This window comes from Eumetopias jubatus, unplaced genomic scaffold (assembly GCF_037043125.1).
Source record: "Eumetopias jubatus isolate StellerSeaLion01/CBP00866 unplaced genomic scaffold, mEumJub1_p1.0 scaffold_14, whole genome shotgun sequence".
NCBI lineage: Eukaryota > Metazoa > Chordata > Mammalia > Carnivora > Otariidae > Eumetopias > Eumetopias jubatus.
The window spans coordinates 52,593,475-52,612,828 of record NW_028274820.1 but is presented as its reverse complement, the minus strand read 5'-3'; the positions used below and the strand labels follow the sequence as shown (position 1 = coordinate 52,612,828).

Sequence of the window (19,354 nt, the reverse complement as noted above, 5' to 3'; positions counted from 1 at the left end):
CTCCAAATGGAAAATGAAAAAGGAGTAAAAATGTAAGTTTTCTACTTATTTAAGCTGACAGAACTGGGATTCCTGGGAAGTTTAATCACTAAATATGTTTGGGTCAGAGTAAGATTTATTATACGTCATTGTCAGCTCTTTTAATTCTCTCAAGGGTGAAACTCGATACCCACAAAAACAGTACCCTAATGTGATTTTAGAGACTCTGGCCTGAATTCTGGTAATAAGAAGACACCTCTGTAGCATATAATTTACGTCTAATTCTGACTCCTGGAATATTTCTTTGTCGGTAGTCTCTAACCTAAAATCCTGGGAAAATGTACTCGGTATCATAACACCAAACCAAGTAGAGTCACTATGAATAAACCTTTCTACACATTAAGTATACAATCAAGTAGAGAGAAACGGTGGCCAAGTCTTAGAATTGAAAGTTGAGTAAGTTTATACGTTCCAAAGTACAAATGCACATTATTCCTACATACGTTACCATTTCTTTGGTTAAACTCTTCTAAATGGTGATGCTCTGTAATTTAGTTACTATGGATTAGGTGTCTATGCCACTATACTCTGAAAGAATGGGAACATTAGATTGAGTCCCTATGTAATACAAATCAGTGATGATGATGATGGTGGTGGTGGCAGGGATGATGGAAAGTGGGTTTCCAATGACAACTAGCATCTGTAGAGTGATTTTCTATGTTCACAACTGTTCTAAATGCTTTGTCAATATTAACTTGTTTAACCATAAAAAAAAAAAATCCATCTGGGACAGATTCTCTTTATACTTGATTATATTAATGAAGAAACCAACACACAGAGAGGATAAGTAACTTGCCCAAGGTCTCATAGGTAAAAAGGGATGACACCATGATCTGTACCTAGATAATCTAGCTCGTCTATTCTTCTAAATACTGAAAATATTGCTCCTCCACCTTTCCTCGTGTATGAACACCATAACAATTATAAACCATTTCCCAAAGAATTCCTAACCATGTATATCAGATAAAATGTTATCATGCAGCTAGAATTTTTGATCAGTGAAAATGTTTTGTTTGAAGGAATTTTATATTTTTGCCTGACTGCAAAGGGTATCAAAGTAGAACTTACAATCTTTTCTTTCTCTTCTTGTCTGTTTTTATGGTTAGACTTCAAATATCTATAGTTTAGTTTTGTCTTTGTTCTTTTCTGTTTCCCTTCTCTGCAGCTTTACACCTTGGACCGAGAACCCCTACATTCTAGGCTTACTTGGAATAAGCTAGGTGAAACAGGAACTTGAAAGGCATATTCAATTACGAAAAATAAAACAAGTCAATTTTTTGGTGTTGTACACCTGATTTAATGGCTGAAAACAGTGAAAAGGTGAAAAAGGGCAGCTTGAAAATCCTGCAAAGTGGAAAAGGGAGTGGGCAGAGAGCAAGACTAAGAACAAGAAGCTGAATGTCCGGAGCCCTGAAATGTATCACTTTCTGGGCCCCCCAACTTGAGGCAAAGAAGGTGAATAGTTTGGGCAAAGGACTGAGGAACTTCCGGACCTTCTAGGAGTGTCAACCCACTTTATCTTAGTGGAGAAGTCCGAATCTGTATGACTAGCATCTGATTCACCCAGGATTAAAGTCAGAAAATGGAACTGTATTAATTCATTTAGATTTGTTTCCCTGTATATATTTATTTTAAAATTCCTTTAAAAACCCCAGTCTTTGTCTCTAAAAAGCTGTCAGTTAGTAAATATACTAGTCTGAAACCTAGAAAGGAAGAAATGAGGAATCCCTATGTGCTAACAATATTGGTTTCCACCATAGCCCTGCTTATAACCCAAAGACAAAAATCACAGATTCTTAGACTTTGATCTAGACGTGGCTTTATGATGAAATTTAAAGTATTAGATGCTAATGACCAGCTGCCCAGAGGAAGTAAATCAATTGATTAATCGCTTTAAAAGATGGGGTAGAAAGTGCACTATGTTTTCTGTGGGAAAAGGTGAAGTTGAGTCTACTTCCCAACTATGGGATACTCAGTGAGACTCTAGTGTTTTCTAAGCCTGACTCTTCACTTGTGAAACATGAAAATCTAACACCTTCTTTGAGTTATGGCCACCAAATTAGATACCTGAAAACAACTGTGAAGATCTGGGTGAATGCAAAAGGGAAGAAACGGTTTCTGGAATTTTAATTATTGCTATTCCTGCTAAGGGCTGCACAGCTAGGAGTGACAGAGCCAGGATTGGGCCCCGAATCCCCTGGTTCTCAGTCCAGTGCTCCTCCCTCTCCTCACACGTTGCACCAGCTGGGGCCGAGTTTCAACAATCAAGACAAAAATGTGCCAAAAGCTTGGAAAAACAGCATATGCCATTTAAACATTCTACATGAAACCTAGAATTCCATAAGCTTTTTAGGAAAAAATGACTTTTCAGGGCAGCACATAGCTTTCATTCTTATGTTCGTCTGCTGGAGAATGGGCTGGATACAGAGTTCTTAAATTTCTTTCAAAGGTCAACACAAAAAAAGTGAACAGACTAGGAATGAGAATTGGGTTCTGGTCTTGTATCTATCAGCTACTAAAGTCAATAACATTGAATAATTCATAGTTTCACTGAATGTCTGTTCATTTACGCACATCAGCTATAGATTACTAGTGGTGCATGGAGGACATTGGCTTTGGGTGAATTACTTTGTTTCTTTAAATCTCAGTTTTTCATGTTAAATTGGGGACAGTTTTTTCTTTTCTTGTTTTCTTTTCTTTTTTCCTCCATTTGTCCCAATGGATTCCATTTGCCTTCTGTGTCTGAGCCCATAGGGCTAACTCCCGGAGTTGCATCACTTCAGTCCTTTGCTGGTTGGATTTCATTTGGGCTCACCTACTGGTAGGACTTTTTAGTGACAAAGGATTAAGGAGGAAGGAGGAGCCAGGGTACCTTTCGCTCTCTGCTATAGTATTGCTTTGTCTCTTCCTGGTTTCATTTCCCTCTAGAGGTTTCTCCATGGTTCCAGCTTTCCCAACACACCAGAACATTATTTCTTCTCCTTACTTTTTCAGCCCTCAGGGTGAGAATGTCTTCTTACTATTGCTATTTTCTGGATGCCTCAACATCTCTAAGCAGTTGTTAAGTAGTCCTTTCTAAAAAGTCTATGACCAATATCGTGTAGGTCATATTTCCTACCAAGGCTCCGATTCACAAAGTCCCACTTTTTGCGAAGTTATTGTAGAATCAAGTGAAATAATGTCTAATAGAGGATAAACCAGTGGTTCCCAGTCAGGGAAGATTTTGACACCATGGGACAACTAGCAGTGTCTGGAGACATTTCTGATGGTCAGTGTGGGGTAAACCTATTGGAATCTAGTGGGTAGAAGCCAGGGATGCTGCTAAACATGCTATAATGCACAGGACAGCCCTACAACAAAGAATTATCTGGACTCAAATGTCAGTATTGCCAGGTGTGAGAAACCCTGGGGTAAGCAATCAGTAAATGGCAGTTGTTAATGACTGTGCTACACAGGGATGATCAAAGGACATAATATTATCTGTTAGCAATTCTTAGGATGTAGAAGATTAAGAAAAGAAACAGAAGATTATCAGAAATCAGGGAGTACTATAAGTTGCCTGAAAATATTCAATATTTCAATATATTTTATACTTAGAAATTTATTTGTAAGCAATTTTTAAAGATTTATTTATTTAAGAGGGAGAGAGCGCATGAGTGGGGTGAAACAAATGGAAGGAAAAGGAGACAGAATCCTCAAGTAGACTCCCTGCCAAGCTCAGAGCCCAGACACAGGACTCAATCCCAAGACCCCAAGACCATGACCTGAGCAGAAATCAAGAGTCAGACCACTCAACCGACTAAGACCCAGGTGCTCCTATTTGAAAATATAATACCACTGGTATTTCTAAAGAAAGCAAAACAAGTCAACTTCATGCAGAAAGATGTAATTCTCAATTTTCAGAAGGATACTATTTGAGGCATTGTGATATTTTTATCTTTATTAGTTGAGGACACAGCTTTCTAAAAACTAGGAATCATTAATATTCTGTAAGTGCAACAGAAATTTATTTTTTCAAAATATACAATACACAGCTTTTCTAAGTAAAGGTCCATATCCACTGGTTCTAGTAAAAACTTTTGTCTGTATTTCGACACTGGTTTTGAACCACCAGAGACATTAGTATCTCAGCAGTGAGGGTGAAGGATGGAATGATAGATAACTATCATTTAGTCCTTGCAATGCTTTATAAACTCACTTCTAATATTTCAGAAGCCCACACACCAAAGCTCAGCATGATATATACCCAAGGAGTAGAATTAATGACCTATTGTGCTGACTCAGTTTGCAGTTAGAGTTAATTCCATTTTTAATGCTCTGGTCTCCCCAAAGGCTGAAGATTTCCATTCCAGTGACTTACTAATGGGATGCTAATCCTCAAGAGCCCAGAAAGAGATCACTAACTGGGGAGACATTCTGCTTGTATCTCAATGTATTTCATGCCTAGTTGCACTAATTGCCTTTCTATTTTTACTCCACACCCATCACTCTCTACATCTCAATTAATCACAGAAACAGAAGGCAAGCTTTTTAGTGTGTGTGCCCATCTGAATGCATTTGTCTGCTGAATGAAAACCTTGCATGAAAAATTGATTATCATCATTTAAATGAAAACAATCAATATTAAAATAAAGAGGACAGACCTGAAAGTTTTTGCTCTTTTCACTTCAAAGAAATTAAAAGGAAACAGAAAACATGTGCAAGATGCCTCACGAGCTAAATGTATTTCAACTCTTTCTTCTACTGATGTCCATGGTGCAGCGTGAACTCAGGCATGGCAGAGTAGGAGCACAACCAACAGGAAAGAAATAGGGGCCCAGCTTAAACAGTTAGGATTCCAACAGTAAGTGACAAGGCCCAGACTTGTCATTGCACCGAGAGATTGCTGTGAGTGTGGGGGTGTCATTTTTGCACATGTATACATACATACAGACATGGAAAGTATTTTTTGCTGAAGCAAACAGGTCTCTGACACCAAAAAGACCAGAGTCAGATTTCAATGCTAACTTTTCATGAACTAATTGCAACCCTGGGTGTTTTGATCTCCGCGAATCATTTCATCATGTGTTACAGAGCAGTAATGATGCTTACCATACAGACATCGTGGTGGGAAATTAAAGGGGTGGCATAAAGTACTTAGCTCAACTGGCTGGCTGTCACAAAAAAAATCGTCCAATAGATAGATGTTGAATAAATGAATGTTTAATGTAGTCTATACATAAGACTAAGGAACTTATATTAAAACAAAATGAATTAAAAAAGTAGAAGGACAGAGAGCTACAACGGGTTCACTGCCTTTGCCTAATGCAATGTTACCTATAAAAACAACAAAAATGGCAATAACCCTTTTCTGATCTTTTACTCAGTGTATTTAAGACCCTCTCTTTCTTCAGGGCACCTGAGTGGCTCAGCCGGTTAAGCAGCTGCCTTCAGCTCAGGTCATGTTCCCGGGGTCCTGGGATAAAGCCCCACATTGAGACCCGCATGGGGCTCCTTGCTCAGCAGGGAGCCTGTTTCTCCCTTTCCCTCTGCTCCGCCTGCTTGTGCTCTCTTGCTCTCTCTGGCTCATGCTGTCTCTCAAATAAATAAATAAAACCTTAAAAAAAAAAAAACCCTCTTTTGTTGGTAATTGACTCCAAGTATTTTCCTTAGTTTTTTTTTTTAACTTCCCTGTTTATAATTACTTATTCTATTTAGTTTTCTGTCTTAAATACATTACCTTCTACTACAAATGACTGCCTACTGTGTGCATTTTGTCTCTGTTCACTTTTAATCCTAAATTACGAATATTCGTTACACCAATAATTTAGACAAAAATTCAATACCACGTATCATGGTATATAGAAGTTCTTCATTCTCATTGGAAATGATCATAAGGACAAAAGGAAGACACTTCCGCTGAGTAATGGTCAATAATACCCTTAATTTAGATAATTATCCATCAAAATTTAGTACTAGATTAATAAATGTATCTTTATAGTAATGAATATTTGAGATATGCAACAATTTTACCTGTAGTGCACATTTAGCACTATAATCACAGGGGAAGCTGAGGGCTCTGCTGCCAACTTCAGATTCCTTCTCTGGTATTGTCATTCTTCCCTGCTATACCAGATATCTGTGGATTCGTCCACCCTGCCTCTCTCCTGAATTTCTCCTGCTCTTGCCCACCCACAGGGCCACCTTAGGAGCTGCCATATTCCAACACTCTGTCACTTAGAACCAGGCATATAAAATGTGTCATCAATTCACTCTCTTTTGAATGTCCTTTAGGAAGATGAGGTTTCCTGCCTGAGTCACTTCTCCCTTTCAGGCCAACTCTGTTAGGAACCCATGCCATGTGTGAACTGTTCAATTAAGTAATCGTTAACAATTATGAAAAGACACTTTGGAGACAAAGAAAATTTTCTAATCTAGTTGATCTAAAGATACAGGTTACTCTAATTAAAACTTTTCATAATTAGACAAAGGCTATGTATTTTCAAAGTTAACATTCAGAATAATACTACAAATCTAACACAACTTATGCTTTTTTTCGCTCAGGTAATATGGATCTTTAATGTTATGAGTCATATTTTGTACATTTTGGTATCAGGGAGAAAAATTTCTAATCTAACTCTTTCTAATTATAACCATTTAACAATATGTAATTCATATTACAAGTTTAAAAAAAATCATTTCTTTGGTAATTTTAGCTTCTAATACCTAGTCACATTTATGGTAATTTATGAACGAAATTTCCTGGATAAATTATAATACTTTTCTTTTTGATTCAGAAATACTTTTGTAGACATCTATCCATCTCCTTATTGAGAATATACCAAATATATCTATTTATTAAAAAAGGATTATTCTTTTTCAAAAAGCATATTGGTAAATGTTACTCACATTACTCAATTTCCAGTGTGGTCTTCTCAAGTGTTTCTTTTATAATAACATTTATTGCTGTCTTCTGATTATGTAGGTCATACGTGTTCAATATTTTTAGAAATGGGCCCAATTGAGTTTAGCCTGCTAACAAGTTTCTTTTGTGTTTTGTACATAAAAGTGTTTGAAAATGAGAATCAAATTATATTTATGATCGTATACTGTTTGTTCACTTAATAATGTATTATGAGTCTTTTCACGGGCAATTATATATTCTTTAAAATGATTCCATTGGGGCACCTGGTTAGCTCAGTTTGCTGTGTCTGCCTTCAGCTCAGGTCATGATCTCAGGATCCTGGGATTGAGCCCTGCGTCAGGGCTCCCTCCCTGCTCAGCAGGGAGTCTGCTTCTCCTTCTCCCTCTGCTCCTCCCCTCCCCTCTGCTCATGCTCTCTTTCTCAAATAAATAAAATCTTAAAAAAAAAAAATTTAAAATTAAATGATTCCATTTCTTCTGTTTTCACTTAAAAATCTATTTTGGATCTTTTCCCAAGCAGTTACACATTCTTTTAAAAATACATTATATGGCTGTACCATATACTATTTAGTCACATTTACATGTGAGTATGCAATATTTTATTTAAACATATGATAACTGGATGTTTAGGTGATCTACAGCACTGCTTTGAAAGACAGCACAGTGGCACACATCATTGTGAATCTGTATGAGCATTTGTGAGTATTTCCTTCCATCATTTGACATGGAAATTTGATTCTTAGGTTCCTCACAGTTGAAAACAAGAACAACCTTGTTATGATTAGAAAAATGCTAATGGACATACAGGGCAAACAGTATTGCCAAGTCCTAGGAAGCAGCTCAGAGCAGCATGGGAAAACAATCTATAGAGGTCCTGGGCAAACAGGAATGTGGTCTAGAATGGCAGGGTTCTTAGCTCTGGGTGGGCATTTTCCCTCAGTATTCAGGGATGCTTCACCTGTGAGCCAGAGCGGGCACTTCTAAAGCTCAAAGGCCCATGACAGGACACTCAGTTTCCTCTCTCTAAGAGCAGTACTCTATGCTGAATCCTGTACCCTTTTTCACACCAGTGTTTCTCCCATTCTCCTGGTGCTCAGCTGGCTTAGTCAGCACTTGGTAGAAATTTACTGAATGAATAAATGGATATACAGATTGTTACTCAATGCTAGATTTTTTTTTTTTAAATACTAGGACAGAGGAGGAAATAATTTCTTTGAATTTTTAGGACATTTAAAGTACAAATTCCCATTTTTAACAGATACTTTAATCAAACAATACAATTCTGTAAAGAAACAAATTACAATAAGTTATAAAATATTTCATCACTTTTTATACTTAAAATGAAATCTTCCTATTTAGTTGGTTCTATTGTTTAATGTCACTTAATTAAGAGCTATTGAACAATGTTGAGACCCTAGGCAGCAAGTTCCATGAGGGCTGGGAATGGGTCTAGTTATATTTCATTGCTTATTTAGCACTTCTGCTACACCTACTACATAGAATAAACCCATTAGTTATTGAATGAATGAATCAGTGAATGTGAAAAAGGGGGTGTTAAGTGCTGCGGCAACTGCCTCACTGATATAAAATAGAGAGCCTTTGTCTCCCAGGTATTCACGGTCTTGCAAAAATGAGTGAAAGACTGTGATCAATGCAATATGGTAAGTATAAGCAGCGTGTGGCTGAAAGGCAGGGAAGGGGGCATCCTGGGGACTAAATGAGATTCTGACAGGCAGAGGTAGGAGGGAACCTCGTCCAGGGAAAGGTACAGGCAAATTCAAGGAATAAAGATTAAATATGCTAACAAGGTGGGGAAGGGATACTAAGTGGAAGATAAGGCTTCAAAGAAATGTCAAGCAAAATTTAGCCGAATTATGCAATAGTAAGAGAGGCTATTCTATCTGTATCTTCAAACTCCCTCTCTGGGTCTCTCTCTTCTTAGCACGTAACCATGCTCACATCTTTCCCAAATAAAAATAAGCCCTCCTGAGATATAAATGTTATTAGCTACTATCTGTATTTATACTTTAATTCACAGTCAAGGTTGGTTTTTTGTTTTGTTTTGAGTAGCCTTACACTTGCCACCACCACTTCCTAACCTCAAACCACTGCAATATGGCTCTAGCCCTCCCTGTTTCACTGAAATTACTCTACCACACATAGCGCTCAGAAAAGTAAATGTAATAATTTTGTGTCTATTCTCAGTACTTAGCAACTACATAGACTCATGGTGAGTCTCAATAAACAGTTGCTGAGTGCATAAATGCATGCTTGCATATATCCAAGCATGAAAGGAAACTTAATTAAAGGCTGGGTTTCAAATAGTTGTTGAGAAGAGAACTAGCTGAACTTCAACTTTTCTAATTTCTAAGAATCTCTTGACATTGAATGGTACGGCAAGAGGTCTTATAGATCAGATGTGGAATGCAAAAGGAATTTCATTTTTCTGGCAGGCACCAAAAATAACATGTTTTGGATTCAAGGAAATCATATCCCCTACAGCCTAGAATACCTTCATATATATCTAGACATATGTATCTAGGATACTTTCTTTTATATGCTTTAATTTTTCAAGTATAAAATATTTACCCAAGTAAAGACAAATTTTGAAAACCTGTATTTTGAAAATACAGCAAAATGCTGAGTTATTATTTCAATAAAACAAGCTAGATTAGGAGCATATTCAGTCTTCTTCAATCCAGTTTCTAACAAAGTTTATAACAAAGTCTTAATTCTGAACTAGTATTTCACAACTTAAACAATATTCTACACTTTGGGGGGAATCTGAATTTACAGATATATTTATCTCTTTTTTATTTAAAGGCTTCTTTAGTTTTAAAATTCTACTCTTATAAATAAAAATTCAGAATAAATCATTCAATTCTGTTAATATTCTTTCAGTTATGAACTAATTCTGTCTATACATGAAAAAATTATACCATGTACTTTACAGTTTTATTTACTTCCTTTATTAGATGTATCTTTCATATATTCTCTCAAAGAGAAGTGTCATGAAGAGTAGTTTCATGTACACTTTCTACCCAAACACTTCATAAGAGCTTCATGGGTAAACATAGATGTGAACTGATTTCGTTACAGAGTAAGGATCATCTTGGAGGGTGAGATCTGCACTGGGGCAGCCCAGTATTTGACAGGGACACAACTTCTCCCAGAAAACAACCTCATAGTCAAGACTATATGGTCCAGAAATTAATACATATCACCTAACAACTCCTTGAGTATCACCATAAATCTAACCTTTTTTGGACTTATTTGTGCTCTCAGCATGCACCTTACTTGGTCACATTCATAAGAGTCTGGTATTGGATTTGGATCAAGTATTACTCAATGTCTTTATGCTTCAATTTTCTTGCCTGCAAATGTGGGCTATAATATTCATTCCCTTGACTTTAGAGAGTTCAGAAGTACTTAAGAGAATGATATATGGTAAATATAGTAAAATCACTGTCTAATCTTAGATGCCGTAAACCTTATTTTCTTTGAATATATGGCTTTAAATTTTTTGTTGATGTTTATCTGAAAATATTGTTTATTCTCATAAAACTATAAAATCATTGTCTAGCTTGTTACTTCGTTTCATTTCCTTCTGACATACCCAGTTTATAGCCATCCAAAAGCAGTCAGTCTCTTTCCTAAAAAATATTACTGTGAATTAAATTCTTAAAAATTTTTTCATAAAGGGGGCGCCTGGGTGGCTCTGTCATTAAATGTCTGCCTTCGGCTCAGGTCATGACCCCAGGGTCCTGGAATCGAGCCCCACATCCAGCTTCCTGCTCAGCGGGAAGCCTGCTTCCCCCTCTGCCCCTCCTCCTGCTTGTGTTCCCTCTCTCGCTGTATCTCTCTGTCAAATGAATAAATAAAAAAATCTAAAAAAATTTTTTTTCATAAAGAATTTTCCTATATTTTTGAATACCTAAGGAAATGTATACTAGCTCCTATTTTACTCTATACACTTATTTATTCATATAAGATAAATTTATTCAGTGCCTATTATGAGCTCTCTGAAGATGCTTGGGATAGAATAATAAACAAGCCATAGATATTATCCTGAAAGATTTCTCAGCTAAGTAGAGAATTTTAAGTTTAATAGAGACACAAAGATATGTCCAGGTGTGTTTGGGCATATACATATTTGGAATAAGGGATGTAGTTAAGTGTGTAGGGTAGCCTGGTGGGTGACGGAAAGGCACCAAGAGGAGCATCACAGAGGGGAAGTACGTATCAGCTGAGCGTTTCCAGAAAACTATGAGCTATTCAGGCATACGCTTCAGGAAAAGCAAGGACCATTTGGAAAACCAGGTATGAATGGCTTGTGTAAGTGTGAAGCAGAAAGACTTTTTCATAGGATTGCAACTTGTTTGGTCCTGCTGGGGCAGGAGGTAGAAGGCGGAGGGGAGACAAGTAAGAGAGGAGGTGAGGGCAGAGGGGAGGGGGAGGAGGAGGAAGCTCGCGAGTGCCACGGAAGGACTGCAGCGTGAAGGTGACAGAAGCGATACTATGTGATTCTTAAGTAGGAGGGTAGGAAGACTAGATCTAAAATTTAAAAGACAGAGGCTTGACTGGACAAGAGTATGTTGGAGTCAGAGAAGGGTCAATAACTGGAATGGGCACTGAACTGCAACAGAAGGCATGGAGAGAGAGAGCAGAGGTTGAAGAGCCAGTGATGGCGGAAGGACCCCTGATGAAATAAAGGAGAACCAGTTGCCCAGTGGGTCTCTGGCTTCCTGGATTAGATCACTACAAGGAAGGTAGTCCCATTAGTCTCCTCAGACAATCACATTGTTCAGTTTAGTGTAAGTGGTTTTCTGGTCAATCTTGTCATTCTCATATATATTTTTTTAGTGTTTAATTACTATTATTTGGAACTGTTATCTGCTTCAATATAATTTCAAGTCTTCAGGTGTAATCACTAGTATATTTGGCTCTTCAAAACCCCAGGGGCGCCTGGGTGGCTCAGTTGGTCGGGCAGCTGCCTTTGACTCGGGTCATCCCAGGATCCTGGGATCGAGCCCCACATCTGTCTGGCTCCTTGCTCAGCGGGGAGCCTGCTTCTCCCCTGCCTGCCACTCCCCCTGCTTATGCTTGCTCTCTCTCCCTCCCTCCCTCTCTCTAAAACAAAAACAAAAACAAACAAAATAACCCTGAAACCCAGCCAGTTCCATCGATCAACAGCACCATTGATCAGCACCGACGTCTGATCAACAGGAGTTTGTCCTTCATGCAGCTCAAACGTTACCTTGCTTCCTGTTCTTTTCCTGTTTCAAAACCTTCCAAGTCATTTGGGCAGGTCTCGTTATTAATTACTTCCCTTTGCAAATTTTGATTTTGTGAACTTTGTGGTCTGGGAATGTTCTTGGTGATTCACTTCTGCCTCAATGGAATTCAGAGCTTTATTATCTTTATTATAGATTTTCTCTGCAATCCCTATTTATAAGAAAACACTATTATCCATTTCAGACTGATGTAAAAGGCAGTATTTTGCCTCTGGATATATCAAGGTCACCCAAGAACCCTTCTCTAGACAAACCTTCAGTTAAACACCTTCTATTAGCCAACTTTCTCTGGATGACTATCTGGCTGAATAAACAGACCTCAAACTTCAAGTAAAATAGTGAAGAAGTATTAAGTCAAAGGATTCTGTAGCAAACATCATCCTAATAAAATCTCTAAGTTGTGGTAGGCAGAAAAATACCTCCTCAGCCAAGGTATCTAGGTCCTATTTTCCAGAATGTGTGACTGTTACTTTACATGGTAAAGGAAAGAATTAAGGTTGCAGATGGACTTAAGGTTGCTAATCAGCTCATTTAAAGAGAAGGAGATTATTTTGGATTGTCCAGGTGGGCCCAGGATAATCACAAGTGTCTTTTGAAATACCAAAAAGAAAAATGAAATAAGACAAAAAGAGAGAGAGAGAGAGAGAGAGGAGTGAGCACCAGAGCAATGCAGTTCAAGACTCAACTCGTCACTGTTGGCTTTGAAGCTGGAAGTGGGCCACAAGCTAGAGAATGCAGGCAGCCCCCAGCAGCTGCAATCAGCACAGACATGGAACTGTCCCTAGAGCCTCCAGGTAGGAACACAGCCCTGCTGACACCCAGAGAGATCCATTTTGGACTTCTGACCTCCAGTACAGTAAGATCATAAATATGTGTGTTTTAAGCAACTAAGTTTATGGTAACTTATTATAGGAGCCATAGGAAGCCAATACAGCAGTCTAATGAATTCTAATGTTGGCACCATTTTGGAAGTCTGAATATTCTCAAGTACTGGTCCTGACTAGATCGGGGTTTACTGTGCTATATTTTTATGGCATTATTTTTAGGTAGGGAAGTCAGATATGAAAAGAAAATTTTTAATGATAGATGTCCATCACTTAGCAAACTACCAGGATAATCATTTACTTAAAATTAGTATTTACTGTTTTTTTTAAAGATTTTATTTATTCATTTGTCAGAGAGCACAAAGCAGGGGGAGCGGCAGGCAGAGAGGAAAAGAAGCAGACTCTCCGCTGAGCAGGGAGCCTGATGTGGGACAGGGTCCCAGGACCCTGGGATCATGACTGAGCCGAAGTCATGACGCTTACCTGACTGAGCCACCCAGGCGTCCCTAGTACTTACTATTTTATCAGATTGAATTTTCTATAAAAGGTAAAGACTTTATTAATGTATTTTCTTACTTGTGAAAAGATCCGAGGGAGAAAAAAAGGCAAAAATAGAGCATTTTTCTTTAAATATTTTCTGTTAAAGATCCATGAGGGTGTAAGTTAAGGATTTCTTTTAACCCTAAAATGCTAAGAGTATTTTGTACCTATTAAATAGCCATGATAAGCAAGCAATTTCTAAAACTCACTCGAGTGGGAACATTTTACTTTTTCTTTATAGATTCCATTTGAGATATTAAATTATTAAGCCCAATAACAACTGTAGGATAAGGCCCATTCCTAAGAACAATTTCCCTTTTTTAGTACAGTACAAGTTAAAGGAATGAAAACAGTTTAAACCTCTAATTAGCCAGTTTCAAATGTAGTTAATTAAAATATTTTTGCCTTTATATATGATCTTCATGGTATGAGATACAATTCCAGTCTCCTACAACTTAATCAGCTGAATATAAAATGTAACGTTCCATCTGGTAAATCAATTTAACAGACATAATTGTGCCCCACCATAACTCAATAAGACACTGAGGAAAACCACTGAAATGCTATTTCCTTTTCTTTAGAAGAGAATTATGTACAATTTCAGCATGCTTTGCATTTCTAAAAGTTAAAGTCAACAGGGAGGTATCACTCTCCTTTACATGAGTTTCCCATGAGAAAATCAACAGCAAAGTAGAAAGCCCGTGCTGTTATTCCTGAAACACTCCATAATACTAACTTGGCTTTAACCAGAACATATTATTTGGCAGCTAAAACCTTTAATTAGAGTTGTGGTTTGAACAGATTTTCACTGAATTTGTATTCTATCAGGGCTCAAAGAACAGCATTGTTTTTCTTACCAGTTTATTCTATTTCAGGTGGTTTAAATGTTGTACTTCAGCTAAGAGTAGGGGGAAAAAAAGAGAATGTTGCTGATTCTCATTTAATTGATTTTAATTATGATTCGACATTTCTGCAGGAGAACTAATAATAGTCAGACAAGAAGAGAAGGATGAGACACTCCCTTTAACAATTATTACCTGAGCACTTGTTCTGGGCAAAGTTGTTCAGTAGGTATTAGGGAAGGAGAAATTATTTATCTAAAAAGATGATTCCCGCTTTAAAAAAAAAGAAAGAGCAGGTAGGGCAAAGGTCTTCACTTAGTGATGTACTGGACAAGAGGGGAGAAAAGACGATGAAGCCAAGGGAAATCTTATGGTCAAATCTGCAGCGGTTTTAGCAGAATCCAGGAACTCAGGACATGGCTTGAGGTAGAAGATGGGAGGGTCAACTTGTAAACCCAGAAGTGACAATAAGGCCAGGACACCGTGGGAATGTCAGCCTGGAGTCTATGGAAAGGTTGAGAATTAGAAATGGAGATTTCTACCACAAATGGAAAGACTTAAAGGAAAAAATGAAGATGGTCCAGCATCAGTTTAATCATTGTATGAATGAGGAAGCTGAGTTAAATGCCACTATCAGATGTACCTACCAATTAGAACAAGTAAGAACTAGTTAGAATGAATAAGAACGAAAGTCTTTAATGGAGTGATGATATTTAAAACATGGGAAAATTAAAACTATGGAACACGACACAGAGAGGAGACAGGTGAACTTGGGAAATCCTGTTTCGTGGGTGGCAGGCATAAAAGGTGTAGGAATGGAAACAGAGAGAAGCAGAGGAATGGAAGAGCAGCATATAGAATTTAACTTTAAAGGAGAAAAGGTAAGCATTGGTCAATGGGGTCAAAAGCCATAAAAGAAAAAAAAAAAAAAAACAAAACCCTAAGAAGAATCCACTAATTTAGGGATTTGTAAGTCACTGATGTCCTATTCCAAACTCAACTGTACAGGTAATGATGGAACAGACTCAAATTTTGACGACAAAAAGGGCGAGGGAAAAACGAGAACAACTACAGTGAATTTTTATTTCTTCCAGTCATGGCTTCTTCTCATTTGCCAGTATCTCCATCCCTTTACTGAAAGAGTATTTTCCTGTGTTCTCATGTCATCCATTTCCTGTGTTCTCATGTCATCCATCCCTAGGGTTTACTCAGTTACCACCTCTGGATTTTACCGTTTACTTAAAAACAAGCAAAAGGTATTAGGATGTTTTCAATACCTATCCTTGAAATAGCCAAACTTTGATTTCTCTTCTTGCCTTCTGCAGCACAGAGCTCTTCATCCTTGAGTTCTCCACCTCTTTACACCTTTCCTGCCCTCCGTCCTCCCTGAGCTTTCTTTCTTTTTTTAATTTAAATTCAATTAGCCAAGGTATAGTACATCACTAGTTTTTTATATAATGATCAATGATTCATTAGTTGCATATAACACCTACTGCTGCTCATCATATCACATGCCCTCTTTAATTCCCATTAAACCAGTTACTATTTCTCTCATTCTCTAAATATTCATATGCATATCCTCTCTTCCCCTTACCCCTGCTTTGTCTCTCTCTTACACACACACATACACACACAAACCCCCCCCCCCACACACACATTCTCTCCTAAATGGCTCAAAATGCCTGAAACTTACTAAGTTTTCTGTGAGACTAAACTCCAATTCTGAAATTTCAGTCAGTTTATTGTTACCTTTCCTTTGTACATCGTATTCCTATCTTTCATCGGTATAATCAAAACACAAATCATTAACTTTGTTCTCAACATCTTTATATCAATTGGTTTTATCACTTTTCCATCATGGTGAAATCTACAGTTATAGGTTAATATCCACACATTTTGGTGTCAGAAAGATTGGAATTCAAATTCTACTTCTGTTGTTTACTAGCTGAGTGACCTCGAACTTAAAAGCTCTCTGAATATTTATTTTTCTTTTTACAAAAGTGATTTAGCTAAGCTCTCTGCTTTCCATTCTTTTCTTTCATTCGGATCTGGATACAATAACCCAGATCTATCTCTCCAAAGCTTTTCTTGTTTCATGTTACTCTCACACGTGAAAATGCACTGCACTGACTTCTTGGGTCCTCTTCTTACACCAAGCTTCAAGAGAAAGAGAATTCCTACAAACTGAGTCTCACAGGGGCTGGCATCATCTGGTACTACCTCATCTGGCAAAAGCTTCCCCCAATGATGGCAAAAATAAGTCGGCCACCTTCAGATGCTCACTCCTGATCATGCCTCTGTGCTTCTCCCCAACTCTCCACCTAACCAGTGCCTCAGATATGCTGTGAACACATTCTCTCCACTAAGACTTCCCTCCATACTCTAGCTTTCACTCCTTGCTTATAAAAGTCTAAAACACATTAAGAACTTCAAAACATTACCCTTTTAATCACAAAATAGTCTATATCCATATCAAATCTTTTGGGGAATAAAATGGGTATTTTAAAAAACAATCGAATGCATAAACAGACATGCCTTCTATTTGTATTTATCATATGTCTTCACAAATAGAACACTTATGAAGGCAGAAAATTTGTTTAATAGAGCATCAGAGTCAAAAATAGCATAATACCAAGTGGTAACAGGAACAAGGAAAGCATTTTTGGAGTTTTTTAAAGTATAAAATTTATGCTTTCATAAATTACAAAATCTTTGAATTCGGGCATTTATCTTTAGGAATATTTCACTATTAGCATTTGCACACTCAAGAAATGTCATGTATGACCAATATTTCAGGGTTCTTTTTCCTGTTCCTGAGAAAAAAGCAGTGGCAATCTTTTAATTTAGTTATTCATGTTATGCCACCTTTAAAGGAATTTGAAGATTTTCTCAAGAAATGACATAAATAAAACAGGCAAATTTTTAAAAAATATATTTACCCACCATAGATTAGTGTCTACCGATAATAGACATTTTCTTTCTTTTTAGAGATTTTAGTTATTTATTTGAGAGAGAGTGAGCGAGAGAGAGCGAGGACACAAGTGGGGGGGAGGGGCAGCAGGAGAACGAGAAACAGACTCCCTGCTGAGCAAGGAGCCTAACTCCGGGCTCAATCTCAGGACCCCAGGATCATGACCTGAGCTGAAGGCAGACACTTAGCCGACTGAGCCACCCAGACACCCCTCTAAAATATTTTGAACCCTATTCATCACTAAAGTTAAATTATAATCGGTACAATCTAAGTTGTTATAATTCACTACTTTTATTAGGATGAATCAATGTGGTACTATAAATAAAATCTTTATAACTTTAGCGTAACTGCCTTTTTCAATGATACCAGCCAGATACCACTTATTTATGTATAAAACATACGGATTGAAAGGCCAGGTTCTGAAATAAAACTGACTGTCCTCAAACCCAGCACTGCACTTCAACCTGGCATTACACTCACCCATGTAAATAAAAAGAGAACTGAGGAAAATTACTGACCTCTCTGTGACTGTTCCCTTGTCTAGAAAACTAGTGAAAAACAATGAGATATATTTCAAGGGTTACTGTATGGAATCACTAAGATATATAGATAAGATGCTTACAATGGTATCTTGCACATAGTGACTAATGTTATCTATTACTACCATATAAATCTAATAAACTGTTAACATTAATTCCCTTCAAAATTATTATTTAATAAACATATTTTTAAAACGTGTGTAAATTATTCCTGCCAATAATAATCTCAAAATCCGTAAGTTACCCACTTAGCCCTTACCGACTATCACAGCAAGGTAATTTGCTGCTCTCCGGTTTATCTGTGTTTTACGATGGAGCGACACAGTGTCTGAAGGAGGTAAACATCATCACCATGTAATTAATCATTATGCTCCTCTTGATATTACATCCTGTATTCCAAAAATGATTTATATCACAAAGTTCTCAGTGCCTTTCTCTGGCAAATATTCATTTCATAAACCTTGCAGAGTCATCCTCCATAGTATTTTGCAAAATGAGGGATGTGATATGAATCTATTGTGTTGTAACCAGCATTTTAAAATAAAACAGATAAAATAGTAAAGAAACTATTATACATGATAAAATTATTGTGAATTTTTCTTTGTTTTGGGGATGTGTGTGTATTCCACACTGTGCAGTAGGTCATAGCTAAAAAAAATTTGAAAGACACTGATACAGCACAGAAAAATACTGTGATCACTATTGTTGAGACCAAAAAAAATAGACAACACAAATCCTGCCCGAGTAAATCTCACTATTATACAGAAGCAGTGTTTACATGGAAATAACATAGGTAACAAAGGAAAATTAAGGGAGCTGAATTATAAAAGATTTCAACATCACTGCTTCAGAAGAAAGAGGATTTGGAAAAGCTTCCTATAAATTGTAGTGCTCAAGGTGACTTTTGAAATGAGTAGGAAATTCAGACCTGAAGAGACCACTGAAGAAAGTCCCAGGACATGTGTGACAATCATGTAATATTTGAACAAAAGATTTAATAGGCTCAGATCAATATAGATCAATGAAACCAGGAACCGGTTCTTGGAAAAGATCAACAAAATTCATAAACTTTTCATCAAGAAAAAAAGAGAGACAACTCAAATAAAATCAGAAATGAAGGAAGAGAAATAACAAGCAATACCACAGAAATACAGAGGGTATTTGTGTATTTATGTATTTCATACATAAAATGTATGAAAAATTATATGTCAACAAATTGGGACAACCTAGAAGAAATGGATAAATTCCTAGAAACATACAACCTTCCAAAACTGAATCAAGAAGAAGTAGAAAATTTTAACACACTAATTACTAGCAATGAAAGTTAGCCAGTAATCAAAAAACTCCCAACAAATCATAGTCTAGGACCAGATGGCTTCACTGGTGAATTCCACCAAACATT

The 19,354-nt window shown here is 37.1% G+C and overlaps 1 protein-coding gene across 5 annotated transcripts in view; it reads right to left on the bottom strand.

Moving 5' to 3' along the window:
• Positions 1–19,354, bottom strand: part of HDAC9 (histone deacetylase 9) — a 733,933-nt gene that overhangs the window by 407,843 nt on the left and 306,736 nt on the right. The window lies entirely within an intron of this gene.